Here is a 16,281-nt window from a genome sequence, read left to right as displayed (position 1 = left end):
CATGCTGTAGGGCAGCTAAGTCCCTGTGCCACAATTACTGAAGCCCGCATACCTAGAGCCCTTGTGCTGCAACAGAAGGGGCCATCGCAACGAGCAGCCCTCAAACAGCAACAAAGAGTAGCCCCTACTTGCTGCAACTAGAGAAAAGCAGTGTGCAGCAATGAAGGCTCAGCACAGCCAAAAATAAAAGTTAAAACAAGAGAAAGACCTGTCCAGCAAAAATTTAAAAGCATGGCAAGTATTGGCAAATGAATGATTAGAGGCAAGGTAACATCTTTATACAGGAAGAATACACACCTACACGCTCTTCTTCATATATAAAGATTATGTTCTGACCCATAGAGTTTTGCACTGGTTTTTAGGTTTGTACCCGGATTTGCTCTGATCCATTTTTACCAATCTCTACTCTTTTCCCCAGTGGCTCAGCAGTAAAGAATCTGCCTGCCAGTGCAGGAGACATGGCTTCAATCTCTGGGTCAGGAAGATACCCTGGAGAAGGAAATGGCAACCCACTCCAGTGTTCTTGCCTGGCAAATCTCATAAACAGAGGAGAGTAGCGGGCTACAGTCCATGGGGTTTCAAAGGGTCAGACACAACTGAGCGACTGAAAAGCAACAGCAGCTCTTTTGAGATCCATGGCCTCTGTTTACCTTCCATTGCTTTAGGAGTTTAGTTTTCAGACATTGGGATGTGTCTGTGTATTCCTGACATGGCCTCTACAATTCAGAAATGACTTCAGAATTCAATACTCTTTTGAACTAAAGTTTCCTGATGAAAGTTCTACACAAGATTGTTTGATGAGCACAGAGCATGGCCAAGGACCCCGACCTGGTGACATGACATGTATTTCTTTAGCATCCACATTGGGGAACATCGGTGAGGCTGGAGACAGACAAAGCTCAGATCCTTGAAGTTGCCACAAAGCCGGTTTTGCTGAAAGCAGCTCAGATGATCGTGACGGCTTTCCCATCATTCTCTGAGTGAGGCATTAAAGTGAGACATGCATCATCAAGTCATTTTGATTCATTTTTTGGGAAGCGATGGCATTTAGCGAAATCCAGTAAATTGTCCCTTTCAGCACTAATAACATGTTCTCAGCTTTCCCCACTAGATGCTGTGTAATGGTAATATAATAGGATTGCTATGGCAATTAAGTGATTGCATATTTTGGGGCAATGGAGGGCATCCACCAGGGCACAAACCATTAGTAAAATGGAAATGTTGTCCCAGGATTGAATGGGATCTAGCTCATGCATTGAGGACACATGCCATCAGCCACTTTATTTTTTCAAGAAATTCGGGGGTGGAATTAGAATATCTTTGGGCTCCACTGTTCACACTGGGATTGTACTGGGGAGGGTCCAAGGGAGCCTCTACCTAGTAAGTGATGATCAACATCATTAAAGTGTTTAACCAACATTTATCTGCACAGATGCTAGCCAAAGTGGATTATTAGGTATGTTTTTCTGATGGCTGAAGGGCCATTGGAGGAAGTCATTTAATATCTTGTATGCATCAGTGATTTCTTTGTTATCAGAATATTTTATGGTTTCCATACAGGCAAGTTTCCTGGGATTTCCTTGTCCGTCCCTCTTAATTTCCCTCTTCCAACATTCATACCAACTACCATGTGAGATTAATAAATAAGAAGGCATTCTCCTTGTTTCAGGCTTCCCTGATGGCTCAGAGGGAGAAGAATCCACCTGCAATGCAGGAGACCATGGTTTGATCCCTGGGTCAGGAAGATCCCTGGAGAACAAATGACAACCCACTCCAGTATTCTTGCCTGAGGAATTCCATGGACAGAGGAGCCTGGCAGGCTACAGTCCATGGGGTCTCAAAGAGTTGGACATGATTGAGCAACTAGTGCTTTCATTTCTTTCATCCCCATTTCACAGATGAGGATGCTGATTTCTGATGATCAGTCCCAGTTCAACTTAAGCCCACAGAGCTGTGCACTGCTGAAGAGATGACACTTGGGGGTGGAAGATAGGGACTGTTGGGTCCTCGTCTCCAATCTGAGAACCCGGCATAAGTGAGTCTGTTTTTTTTTGTTTTTTGTTTTTTGTTTTTATGGTCTTTCAACTGGCAGTACAAACATTAAGGCTGGATGTTGGTATGTGGATGACCACTGTCCATTGTTCTGTGCTCTTTGCTATGTTTGAGAATATTCCATGATGATCAATGACCAAAATCAAATGAATTTGTTGCCTAAAGTGGGGATAACCACCTCAAGTATCTATTAGGGGTACTGACTTTAGAATACAAATACTATATATCATGGCATTTAAGAAATGAGTGTTCTGTATTCCCATTTTTATTCTTGTTGCTGGTATTATGATCTTTGGAGGAGTGGCAGTAAGGCACGGGTCCTAGGGTCTTCCCAGCCTGCCTTTGAAGCTAAATCCAGTCTCAGTGCCCCTGTGTAGAATTAAATCTCAGAGACAGAGATTTGGGTGAAGTAGAAAAGAATAGCTTCATTGCTTTGCCAGGCAAAGGGTGCCACATCGGGCTAATGCTCTCAAAATTGTGTGTCCTGATCTGGAACCTGTAGTGAGGAGTTTTATAGTAATGGTTCTTTTCCATGGGGATGGTCTTGATCCCTGTCTCCTGTACAATGTCACGAACCTCCGTCCATAGTTCATCATGCACTCTGTCTATCAGATCTAGTCCCTTAAATCTATTTCTCACTTTCTCTGTATAATCATAAGGGATTTGATTTAGGTCATACCTGAATGGTCTAGTGGTTTTCCCTACTTTCTTCAATTTAAGTCTGAATTTGGCAATAAGGAGTTCATGATCTGAGCCACAGTCAGCTCCCGGTCTTGTTTTTGCTAACTGTATAGAGCTTCTCCATCTTTGGCTGCAAAGAATATGATCAATCTGATGTCAGTGTTGACCATCTGGTGATGTCCATGTGTAGAGGCTTCTCTTGTGTTGTTGGAAGAGGGTGTTTGCTAAATGGCTGTCTGGGGAGGCCTTACAAATAGCTGTTAAAAAAAAGAGAAGTGAAAAGCAAAGGAGAAAAGGAAAGATATAAGCATCTGAATGCAGAGTTCCAAAGAATAGCAAGGAAAGATAAGAAAGCCTTCCTCAGTGATCAATGCAAAGAAATAGAGGGAAAACAACAGAATGGGAAAGACTAGAGATCTCTTCAAGAAAATTAGAGATACCAAGGGAAAATTTCATGCAAAGATGGGCTCAATAAAGGACAGAAATGGTATGGACCTAACACAAGCAGAAAATAATAAGAAGAGGTGGCAAGAATACACAGGAGAACTGTACAAAAAAGATCTTCACTACCTAGATAATCATGATGGTGTGATCACTCACCTAGAGCCAGACATCCTGGAATGTGAAGTCAAGTGGGCCTTAGAAAGCATCACTACGAACAAAGCTAGTGGAGGTGGTGGAATTCCAGTTGAGCTCTTTCAAATCCTGGAAAATGATGCTGTGAAAGTGCTGCACTCAATATGCCAGCAAATTTGGAAAACTCAGCAGTGGCCCCAGGAGTGAAAAAGATCAGTTTTCATTCCAGTCTGAAAGAAAGGCAATGCCAAAGAATGCTCAAACTACCGCACAATTGCACTCATCTCACACACTAGTAAAATAATGCTCAAAATTCTCCAAGCCAGGCTTTAGCAATACATGAACCGTGAACTTCCTGATGTTCAAGCTGGTTTTAGAAAAGGCAGAGGAACAAGAGATCAAATTGCCAATATCCGCTGGATCATGGAAAAAGCAAGAGAGTTCCAGAAAAACATCTATTTCTGCTTTATTGACTATGCCAAAGCCTTTGACTGTGTGGATCACAAGAAACTGTGGAAAATTCTTAGAGATGGGAATACCAGACCACCTGACCTGCCTCTTGAGAAACCTTCATGCAGGTCAGGAAGCAACAGTTAGAACTGGACATGGAACAAAAGACTGGTTCCAAATAGGAAAAGGAGTATGTCAAGGCTGTATATTGTCACCCTGCTTATTTAACTTCTATGCAGAGTACATCATGAGAAACACTGGGCTGGAAGAAGCACAAGCTGGAATCAAGATTGCCGGGAGAAATATCAATAACCTCAGATATGCAGATGACACCACCCTTATGGCAGAAAGTGAAGAGGAACTCAAAAGCCTCTTGATGAAACTGAAAGAGGAGAGTGAAAAAGTTGGCTTAAAACTCAACATTCAGAAAACAAAGATCATGGCATCTGGTCCCATCACTTCATGGGAAATAGATGAGGAAACAGTGGAATCAGTGTCAGACTTTATTTTCTTGGGTTCCAAAATCACTGCAGATGGTGACTGCAGCCATGAAATTAAAAGACGCTTACTCCTTGGAAGGAAAGTTATGACCAACCTAGGTAGCATATTCAAAAGCAGAGACATTGCCAACAAAGGTCTGTCTAGTCAAGGCTATGGTTTTTCCAGTGGTCATGTATGGATGTGAGAGGTGGACTGTGAAGAAAGCTGAGTGCCGAAGAATTGATGCTTTTGAACTGTGTTGTTGGAGAAGACTCTTGAGAGTCTCTTGGACTGCAATGAGATCCAACCAGTCCATTCTAAAGGAGATCAGTCCTGGGTGTTCTTTGGAGGGACTGATGCTAAAGCTGAAACTCCAATTCTGTGGCCACCTCACGAGAAGAGTTGACTCATTGGAAAAGACTCTGATGCTGGGAGGGATTGGGGGCAGGAGGAGAAGGGGACAACAGAGGATGAGATGGCTGGATGGCATCACTGACTCAATGGTCAAGAGTTTGAGTGAACTCCGGGAGTTGTGATGGACAAGGAGGCCTGGTGTGCTGCAATTCATGGGGTTGTAAAGAGTCAGACATGACTGAGCGACTGAACTGAACTGAGTGGCTCCGATGGTAAAGAATCTGCCTGCAATTGCAGGAGACCTGGGTTCAATCCTTGGGTCAGGAAGATTCCCCTGGAGAAGGCAAGGGAGACCCGCTCTGTCATTCTTGTCTGGGAAATCCCATGGACAGAGGAGCCTGGAGGGCTACAGGCTGTGGGGTCATAAAGAGGCCGACATGACTTAGTGACTAAACAACCACAACAGATATTTCTATTTATTGTTGTAATCCTAGCTCAGTGCTTGACACATGATAAGCCTTCAGTAAATATTTGTCGAGTAAACAAAGGGATAGACAAGGAGAAACAAAGAGGTTTCAGAGATTGAAAAAGAGAATCCTGTCAATCTTTCAAATTTGAGAAATACTACCTGTAGCTGGTGGATGCCACCATTGTGTACAAGGAAACAGCATTTTTTTTTCTCTGACCTCCTTGCCTAGATCTCCAGATTATAAGGCTGCATAAGTTTGTTATTTTGTTGCTGTTGGTGAAGGTGTTGAACTACCCTGTGTTTATTCAATACTTCCAGTAAGGCATTGCACTAGATGCCAAGGATATGACCACAAACTAATACAGTTGTTGCAGGAAGGCGGACCCCTTCTAGGGCCCGAAACTGGGCTCCTGTCTCACACTCAGAAATGAATTGTCCAAAGAGACACACTTGCTGACAAAGCAAGAGATTTTATTGGGAAAGGGCACCCGGGTGGAGAGCAGGAGGGTAAGGGAACCCAGGAGAACTGCTCTGCCACATGGCTCGCAGTCTTGAGTTTCATGGTGATGGGATTTGTTTCTGGGAGGTCTTTGGCTAATCATTCTAATTCAGAGTCTTTCCTGGTGGGGCACGCATCACTCAGCCAAGATGGATGCTAGCGAGAGGGATTCTGGGAAGTCGACAGACACGCGGTGTCTCCTTTCGACCTTTCCCGAACTCTTCTGGTTGGTGGTGGCTTATTAGTTCCGTATTCCTTATCAGGATCTCCTGTCATAAAACAACTCATGCAAATAGTTACTATGGTGCCTGGCCAGGGTGGGCAGTTTCAATCAGTATGCTTCCCCTAGCACAGTCATGGCTTAAGCTTTACATAAACCCTTTCGCCCAGATCTCAGTCTCCTAGTTTGCTTATGAAGGAACGAGGCTCAGAAAATCCTTTAAAGAAGTGATTCAAGAACACTCAGACCAGAACTAAGAATCCGCACATGCCATCCATCTTACTTCATTCTTCCATGATCCTGGATCATTTCTCCACGACCTCTGCAGTCCTCGTATCAAACACAGGGCCAGAGGAATGGGAGATGTCAGAAGTTATTTGATAATGAACGGTTGGTGGTTATGAAGGAAGGGAGGGTAGGAAGGAAGAAACAAAAAACGATTTAAGTTTGGACCCATATTGCTTTTTAAGATAAATAAAATGATACCGATAGCTAATATGTATTGAATCCTTACTGAAATAGGAGGGAAGAGAGCAAGGCACAACCTTTAAAAGAATGACAGCCCCAGGACACAACATAAACTGTTTAGAACAAAATAGGTCCCAGGTGGCAGATGAGTTGACTTCCACTAGACCTGAGCCTCGGAGAAGGCGATGGCACCCCACTCCAGTACTCTTGCCTGGAAAATCCCATGGACTTTCCCTGGAAGGCTGCAGTCCATGGGGTCACGAAGAGTCGGACATGACTGAGCAACTTCACTTTCACTTTTCACTTTCCTGCATTGGAGAAGGAAATGGCAACCCATTCCACTGTTCTTGCCTGGAGAATTTCAGGGACGGGGGAGCCTGGTGGGCTGCCATCTATGGGATCGCACAGAGTCAGACACGACTGAAGCGACTTAGCAGCAGCAGCAGCAGCAGCAGACCTGCACCTCAGTATACACTCATTGAAACACATTACTTAGGCCACCTGATGCAAAAAGCTGACTCACTGGAAAAAACCCTGATGCTGGGAAGACTGAAGGCCAGAGGAGAAGGGGGCAACAGAGGATAAGATGGTTAGATAGCATCACTGACTCAATGGATGTGAATTTGAGCAAACTCCAGGAGATGGTGGAGGATAGAGGAGCCTGGTGTGATACAGTCCATGGGGTTGCAAAGAGTTGGGCACAAATTAGTGGCTGAACAGGGGGAGCAAAGAACAGTGCTTGACATATGCTGAGAAAAGTGAGGAAGGGAGGGAGGAAGGAAAGGAGAGAAATTTAGTGAGCCTTCTTTAGTTGGAGGAACCTGTTGTGGCACAGAGAGGTTGCCTAGCATGCCCAAAGGTGCACAGGAAGTGAAGGAGAGTCAAGGTTTAAACCCACGTGTGTTTGACTCTACAGCCTCTGCCTTTTCCTATGCTCTCTCACTTCCTTGCTGGTTATCATGCTTACATGGATTCTTCTACTTTCTGCACTAAATGGGAGCCAACCTCTCCTCTGTCTTCTACCCTCCTCTAGACATTTCCTTTGTTATATCAACTTGAACACTGTAGATCTTGGCTTTTTCTACAGTGCCTGAAACTTACAGAAGAGAGACATCTCTTGTTCCAACCCATCCTCCATCCCACATTTTGCCAAAGCAGTCTTTGAAAAAAAGATGGGTATCTTAGGTTCTCAGGCTTTCTGGGTAGCTCATTGGTAAAGAATCCCCCTGCCAATGCCAGAGATGCAAGAGATAGGGGTTCAATCCCTGGGTTGGGAGGACCCCCTGGAGAAGGAAATGGCAACCCACTTCAGTATCCTTGCCTGGGAAATCGCATGGTCAGAGGAGCCTGGAGTGCTGCAGTCCCTGGGGTGGCAAAGCGTTGGACACGACTTAGTGACTCAACCACAATATCAGGCTCTCACTCTGGACACCACTGCTGTTTCCTGTGTTTGTTTACCAACAGCACATTCATATTTTTATGATGAACACCTAAGGAGGAAAATCAAGGCATTTGAAGAAATTTACCATCTAGACAGTCTGTCTTTCTATTGGATGAGATTTTGCTTTATTCTAGACACCCAAAACACTCAAGTAAGGAAAGCATCCCACCTTTGATCATTTTAAAATACTCAGTAAAAAGAAAGAAAAACTTAATTGAAGAAGAAATGCAAAGCCCTCTTGATCTCTATGAAAACATAGGCAATTATCAAGACAATTTCCAAATAACCCCAAAGCTTGTATAAATGTCTTTCAGCACTGGGAGAGTAAAACTAAATATTTACTACATGCCAAACAAAATTAAGATTTGTCTGGCACCAAAGGAAAAAGCAAAAAAGAGAGAAAGCTCCTTCTGCATGCTGAAATCCCACCGCTACAAAGAGAAGCAGGGCCTTTTGAAAGGAAAACATTTTAACCGTGTTTACAAGGGTCATTTCCATGTTTTTGAAACCCTGCTATTAAATAATGCATGTTTCTCAAGTGAAAAAATAGAGCAGCTAAGTACTGTCTTCCTGAAAGCCTCAATGCCCAGGTGAAAGGGAAGGCTGAACCCACTGGGGAGGTCTGATCACTTGCTTCCCAGGAGAGGGTGCTGAGGGGCAGAGCAGAGGCATCAGGGTCTTGTACAAGATCTGAAGCTTTTTAAAAAAAAAAAACAAAAACAAGACAAAACAAAAAAACCCACTCTATTTATTTATTTTTGGCTGCGCTCGGTCTTTGTTGCTGCAGGAGGGCTTTGTCTAGTTGCAGCAATCAGGGGCTACTCTATAGTCATGGGGTGAGGGCTTCTCATTGTATTGTCTTCTCTTGTTGCAGAGCCCTGGCTCCAGAGTATGTGAGCATCAGTAGTTGTGGCACACAGGCTTGGTAGTTGCAGCTCATGGGCCCTAGAGGGTGGGCATCAGTATTTGTGGCATATAGGCTTTGTTGCCCCTTGGCATGTGGGATCTTCCCTCATCAGGGATAGAACCTGTAACCACTGTATTGGCAATTGGGTTCTTAACCACTGGACCACCAGAGAAATTCCATCTGCAGCTATTTTTTGTCTCATCAGGTAATTGGGCTGCAGGAAGGTAGGGATAGGCATTGGTGAACAGAGAGAGTGTTGGCTGGGGAATCAGACACTGTGAGACCCACTTCTTGCTCACTCATTTTCTTGCAGGCACATCCCTTAACTTTAGTTGCCAGGTAAATAGGGAGAGTTGCTTAGCTCTCAGAGTCTTTGGGGAAGATTACATGAAATAGCCTGTGTAAAGCACCGTGCCTTGGGCATAGCATGCACTCCATAAAGATGAACTATTTCATTTGTAGTAGTCATAGCAGCTGTGTAATATTGGCAGAAACAGCTAGTGGTCATCAAGTATCCCAGATGCTGCTCTGTGTTTCCCAGCATCCTTTGCAGGGAGGTCTGGGCCATGTGACCTGTTCTAGCCAATGGGCTACCAGTAAAGACAGGGAGGAGTGGGTGTGGGTTTCAAAGCCTTTCCTGGTAGGAGAGCCATGTTGATAAGGTGGCATCGTGAGGTGGTAGACCCTCCATGAGTCTGATTTCTGAGGGATTCTATAAAGAGAAGTCTCCCCACAGACCTGTGGGACACAGAACTTGAGAGGGAAATACATCTTTGCTATTAGGCTACTGGGATTCTGGGTTAGTTGGTCACTGCAGCAGTTAGCCAGTGCCTTATATGATTTATTATTATTTCTCTTATCATTTCTTTTTATTTTAAGGTTTTTTAAAGCCTTTATTGAATTTGTTACAACACTATTTTATGTTTTGGTTTTTTGGCCCCGAGGCATGTAGGATCTTAAGTCCCTGACTAGGGATCAAACCCTCGCCCCTTGCATCAGAAGGTGAAGTCTTCTTAACCACTGGACTACCAGAGAAGTCCCCTCTTATCATTTATCTCTTGATCAAAGTAGTTCAAGGGGACCAGAAACCCTCAGGGAGTTATAGGGAGGAAGGCATTCTGAAGTGAGTTTTCATGCTGCTCCTGCTGCTGAGTCACTTCAGTCGTGTCCAACTCTGTGTGACCCCATAGACGGCAGCCCACCAGGATGCCCTGTCCCTGGGATTCTCCAGTCAAGAACACTGGAGTGGGTTGCCATTTCCTTCTCCAATGCATGAAAGTGAAAAGTGAAAGTGAAGTCGCTCAGTCATGTCCAACCCTCAGCGACCCCATGGACTGCAGCCTTCCAGGCTCCTCCATCCATGGGATTTTCCAGGCAAGAGTTTTCATAGAGACAGATTTTTATTGACTGATACCTTCTGTGACATGTATATGTATTCTATATATCTTCCTTATATATATATATTCTATATATCTACATAATATCTATATTATCTATAGATATCACATATACTTTTACCCAGCTCTGAATTCCTATTGGCTTCTGGATTTTACCTTAAGGTTATGAAGGACCTTAAAGTTTTTCTGAAATTAGGAAGGAATATGTATTATACCCTTCCAATGCTTTCTTCTAACTGCTGTTTTCTTGTATTTCTAAAACACCGTTCTGCCTCCCAAACTTATTGGTCCCATTTCTGTGAAGATAAAATGCAGTCTCTTCACCTGATGATCAAGGCTCCCTGAGACCTGGCCCCTTCATTCACATCCCTTTCTAAACACTCCGCTATAATCAGGCCACACTTGACATTCCTCCCCCATCTCTGCAGGATTCAGAAACTCTGAGTGTCAACATCTTTGCTTTTATCTTTTAAAAACAGTAAACAAACGAACAAAACCAGAAAACAACAGTAAAAACCTCGTATCTCTTTTCCTTGAAGGAGGGAACCCAAATGAGGAAACCAACACTTAGCTGGTTTTTTAAATCACCCCAAAGATGCCATGGAGTTTGTCTTTGCCTTTTTTTTAAAAGAAAATAAAAAAGGAAGCTTTATTGAAATAGGTTTGAGATGCTAAACATTTGATCTATTTAAATCATGAATTTAAATGTTTTGATATAATTATAGAAAAGATCAGTACCACAATTTTGGAACATTTTCATCACCTGTCTGTTTCTAAAAATACCCATACCTATTAGCAGTCGCTCCATTTTTTCTCAACCCCCAGCCCCTAGAAACCACTCATCTGCTTTCTGTCTCTTTAAATTTTCCTATTCTGGACATTTCATATAAATGGAGTTACAATAAGTGGTCTTTTGTGAATGATTTAGATCATTTAGCCTAGTGTTTTCAAGGGTCATCTGTATTGTAACATATATCAGTACTTCATTCTTGTTTAATGCCAAATAATATTCCATTACATAAATATATTACATTTTATTTATCATCTGTCATTTGATGGGCATGTGGGTTTTTTTCCTTTTCCTTTTTTTTTTTTTACTATTTTGAATAATAATGATATACTGGCTTCCCCAGTGGCCCAGCAGGCAAAGAATCTGCTTGCAGTGTAGAAGACATTAGGTTCAATCCCTGAGTTGAGAAGAATCCTGGAGCACAAAATGGCAACCCACTCTAGTACTCTTGCCTGGATAATCCCATGGACAGAGGAGCCTGGTAAGCTACAGTCCATGGGGTCACAAAGAGTTGGACACAATTGAGCTATTGAGCACTACTACTACTAATACTACTACTACTACTACCACTACTACTACTACCGTTATGCTGATATGAAGACGCTTGTGTATAAGTTTTTTCATAGATGTACGTTTTCATTTTTCTTGGGCACATATCTAGGTGTGTAATTGCTAGGTTACAGGGTGATTTTGTTTGGTGGTCTTTTGGCTGTTGTTAAATTAAAGCACAACTTTTTCTCACCTCCTATGACCACATGGAGAAGAAGGGGGAGGGTCCCTAATACAGTGTTCATTAATACTGTGATTGTTAATGCCAGTTGAGAGGGGAGACACTTCTATCCCAGCAGCCTGAGGGCCCTCAGGGACCCCAGGATAGAAATGCAGATCCACTGGAGGGGTGGTCTGTTGCTGTCTTCCTCTGATTCCCCTCATGACTTCGCAGGACTCAAGCGGAGCAAGTGGGCACTCATTATTGAGAGAGGGAGGGATGTCTGCTGCTTGAGAGGTTGGTATTCACATCCACAGCCCACATGGAACTGCTCCCTTCACTTTGCACCAGGATGGTCACACTAAGGATGATCATGAATAACTGGCTTCATCACCATCATGTATGAACACCTTCTTGGTAACTAGCCTGTACAGTATTAACCCATTCGACCTTCCAAATGATCTTATTAGATGGATATAAATTTTCCTTTTTACATATGGGGAAGCTCAGCAATTTAAGGGCTTCCCAGGTGGCACTAGTGATAAAGAAGCCACCTGCCAATGCAGGAGACAAAAGAGACTCAGGTTTGATCTCTGGGTCACGAAGCTATCCTGGAGGACAGCATGGCAACCCACTCCAGTATTCTTGCCTGGAGAATCCCATGGACAGAGGAGCCTGGTGGGCTACAGTCCATGGGGTTGCAGAGTCAGACATGATTAAGCAACTTCGCACACAGGCAGCAATTTAAAAGAACGTGCTCAGGGACTTTGCTGGCAGTCCAATGGTTAAGATTCCATCCTTCCACTGCAGGGGGCAAGTGTTCAATCCCCAGTCTGGGAACGAACACCCTGCATGCCACAGGATGAGGCGAAAAAAAGAGAACATACTCGGAGTCACCCACCTGGCATGTGAACAGGAGTCTGCTGGTTGTAGAGCGAGGCTGCACCTTGCCATGTGCTCCTCAACAGCCAGGTGGAAGCTCCAAATATGACTGTCAATGGAATCAGAGTTCCATGTACATCCCAGAGTTAGGTGAGTGCCACATCTGTCCCTAAATAGGGCTCATTTGTTAAGTCTGTGCAGGAGACAACAGCTACAGCTAAGAGAATTGTTTATACATATGTTAAAGCACATCAATTATTTTTCAATTTATCAAATGGATGTGACCAAAATCACAAGTCACTGCTTTGCAGTCGATGATTGGAAGCATAAAATAACAGAAAGTAAGCGTTTTAAATCCAGCTTATTTTTCGATTCTCTGTAGTATCTTTCAGATCATTAAAAAAAAAATCTGTTCCCTATAGAATAGGGTTGTCAAGAAGAATGTAGGGCATTTGGGAAAACCACAGAATTAAAACCAAAATATCACCCTTAGCCCTACTATCCAGAAACAACCACTGTTCCCATCTCTTCCTATGTGTTTTAAATTCACTGAAAGTGAAATTGGGACTATTGGATGGGGATTAAAGTTCCCAGTTTTGGACTCAGACAGGCCTGAACTTGATTCACAGCAGCACCTCCACCTGCTGGCTGTTTGACCTTGGGCCAATTAATTAGCCCTCTGAAAATGCAGGGAAATCGCACCTACCTTCCTGGTTGTGAATTAAATGTTGTGATGCATCGACAGCGTGGAACAGAATGTCTGGCTCATGGCAAGGATTCGGTCACTGATGGCAATTATGTTTAATGACAGTGCTCTTTATTTTTATTTCACTGTGACCCTTTCTCCCCCAGATGATTCCATAGTTTTTAAGTACATGACTTTATTTTAGTTGTCTTGTCTCTCTTATTCATATACCATGATTTATTTAGCCAGTGTCCTAATTAGGTCATGGGTATTTTTGATCTCCAGTAAATTAAATAGTGCTATAATTTTGTCTTATCCTTTTTTCTTCAATTGAAATATAGTTGACTTATATGTTGTGTTCATTTCTGCTGTACAGCTACGTGATTCAGTTACACATATATATACATTCTTTTTTTAAAATATTTTTTTCTGTCTTTTTTTGTGTCTGTTTAAAAAAAATGTATTTATTTTAATTGGAGCAAAATTGCTTTACAATATTGTGATGGTTTTGGCAATACATCAATATGAATCATTACTACTATCGAGAATAGTATGGAGATTCCTTAAAAAACCAAAAATAAGACTACCATACTCTTTTTGTTGTTGTTTTCAGTTTAACTGCACAGGGTCTTTGTTATGGCCCGTGAGACCATCACTGTGGCACATGGACTTCTCTCTATTCGTGGCGAGGGCTCCAAGGTGTGCAGGCTCAAGTCCATGCAACACGTGGACTTAGTTGCCCTGTGGCATGCAGGATCTCAGTTCCGTGACCAAGAATTGAACCTGTGTCCCTGCACTGGAAGGTGGATTCTTAACTGCTGGACCTCTAGGGAAGTCCCTCTGTCTTACACTTAAGACAGCTGTCAATGCCAGGGACCTCTCACTCCCATCAGTGGCCATGTCTGGGATATCCCCATGCCATGTGGTCCATCCTGGAGAGGGAAGACAAGCTGCTTAAGCCCTAGACACAAACCCCACAGTGAGGATAAAATCAGCCAATTTCCCCCTGAGCAGCAGCCTCGGTGTGTGCTCACTTGGCTGTCTTTCAGGAGCATGGGGGTAATTTGTAGCCTGAACAATTGAGACAAACACTGGCGTGAGACGGGGAGAAGTAGGATGAGTCTGTAATTGGAATATTTTGTCTCATTTATTCTTGATGATGTGCCATATTCCACTCCATCAGCCAGAGGGGATTGTTCACAGAATGCCTCACACCTGGAATCGGTGCTTCTAGAAACCAGATGTGGGGCGTTGTTAGATGCTATTTGAAATCTAGGGTGAGGCAGCTTCCTCTAACCACCCACCTGCCCTTTCACATTCTGCTATATTTTTCCTAAGATTTTCTGTCCTTTCTGGGGTTCTAGTTATATTTATCTGGAGTCCAGGGCAGCTGGCCTGTTTTTCCAAGTCTCTGGATCATCTATTTGAATCCCCTGCAGGCAGTGATGGAAAGCTGGTTGCTGGGGAGAGGGCAGGGGAGTCTAGCAGCATCAGAAAGGATGGCACACTCACTCTGGTACCCACGCTGATTCAAGCATCTCTTTCTCATGTGACGAGAGCAGGCGCTAATCCGTAGCGTGGAGTTCAAGTTCAAATTCAGGAACCTGCTTCTGTTTTTGTTGTTTTACGAAGTGACACATGTATGTTTAAGAGCCTTTGCTCTCTTGGGTCTCTGCAGGTTACAGAAAGCTGGAAGGGACTGCATGGACTGGCTTCTTCAGGGAACTTTGTCAAGATGCAATCTGGCAACTTAGATATGAATAGGAACCAACAACTGAGGAGCTTGTAAAACAACAGTCCTATTCCCAGCTCCAAATACATAGACTCCGAATTTTCAGGGGAAGGGGTTGGACACCTGCATTTTTCACAAGACTCCTGATGACTCTAACAGGGCCAAATTGGAAAATCTTGATAGCGAGTGATATAGCTCAAGCTTCATGTGCCCCACCCAGGGGACCTTGATTAAATGCATGTGCTGATCCTACAAATCGGGGTGGTGGAAAGAGAGGGGCCTGAGACTCTGCTTTTTTCAGGTACTGATGCCACTGATGTGCGGACTACAGGATACATAGCAGAGATTAGCTAGCACCTGCCTGTCTGCTTATGTACTGCCCGTAGCTTAAGAATGACTACAGAAATCAAATAAATAAAAAGAACAGTATTTCATTATACAGGAGCATTTTATGAAATGTAAATGTCAATGTTCATAAATGAAGTTTTCTTGGAACATAGCTGTTACCTGAAACCTGGGTTCACCTCTTGGTGTGTGTCAATAGACACGAACAAGCCAAGATCAAGAGAAGTAAGGATTTATTATTATTGGCAGCAAGTAAGGAGAACACCGGACTGTTTCCCAAAGCAGGGTCATCTCCCTGAACAGCAAAATTGGAGAAGTTTTAAGCTAAGGGTACATGCCTCTTCCCAGGCGGTGCTAGCGGTAAAGAATCCGCTTGCCAGTGTATCAGACCCAGATTTGATCCTTGGGTTGGGAAGATTTCCTGAAGGAGGGCACAGCAACCCACTCCAGTGTTCTTGCCTGGAGAATCCCATGGACAGAGGAGCCTGGTGGGCTACAGTCCACGGGGTTGGGAAGAGTCAGACACGACTGAGTGGCAGTGCACACATGGGCATGTGCACACATACACACACACACGCGCGCGCGCGCGCACGCACGCCTACTCAGGAGGGCACTAGGACAGCGTGTGCATATTCAGGAGAGGATTTGAGAGAGGAGAATTCAGCATAGAATTGGGGCAAAGGTCGACAGTGTCCAAGCTTTAATTGACTGAACTCAAGAGGGTCAACACCATCATCCCATCTCCATTGGGAGGGGACCTTCAGTTCAGTCAGTTCAGTTGCTCAGTCATGTTCGACTCTTTGCAACCCCATGGACTGCAGCACGCCAGGCTTCCCTGTCCATCACTAACTCCCGGACACAAACTCATGTCCATACAGTCGATGATGCCATCCAAGCATCTCATCCTCTGTTGTCCCCTTCTCCTCCTGACTTCAGTCTTTCCCAGCATCAGGGTCTTTAGCTGCTGCAGAACTCAAAGATGTGTTATTATGTATATTCCTTGAGGAACCAGGATCCTGCCCCAAGGCTGTACTCTTGTTTTCTGACTACCCCTCTCTGGTTTCTGTGGGCTTCTCTGATAGCTCAGTTGGTAAAGAATCCACCTGCAATTCAGGAGACCCTGGTTTGATCCCTGGGTCAGGAA

Source organism: Bos javanicus, chromosome 25 (genome assembly GCF_032452875.1).
Source record: "Bos javanicus breed banteng chromosome 25, ARS-OSU_banteng_1.0, whole genome shotgun sequence".
In the NCBI taxonomy this organism is placed as follows: domain Eukaryota; kingdom Metazoa; phylum Chordata; class Mammalia; order Artiodactyla; family Bovidae; genus Bos; species Bos javanicus.
Note: the sequence above shows the minus strand (reverse complement) of the source record.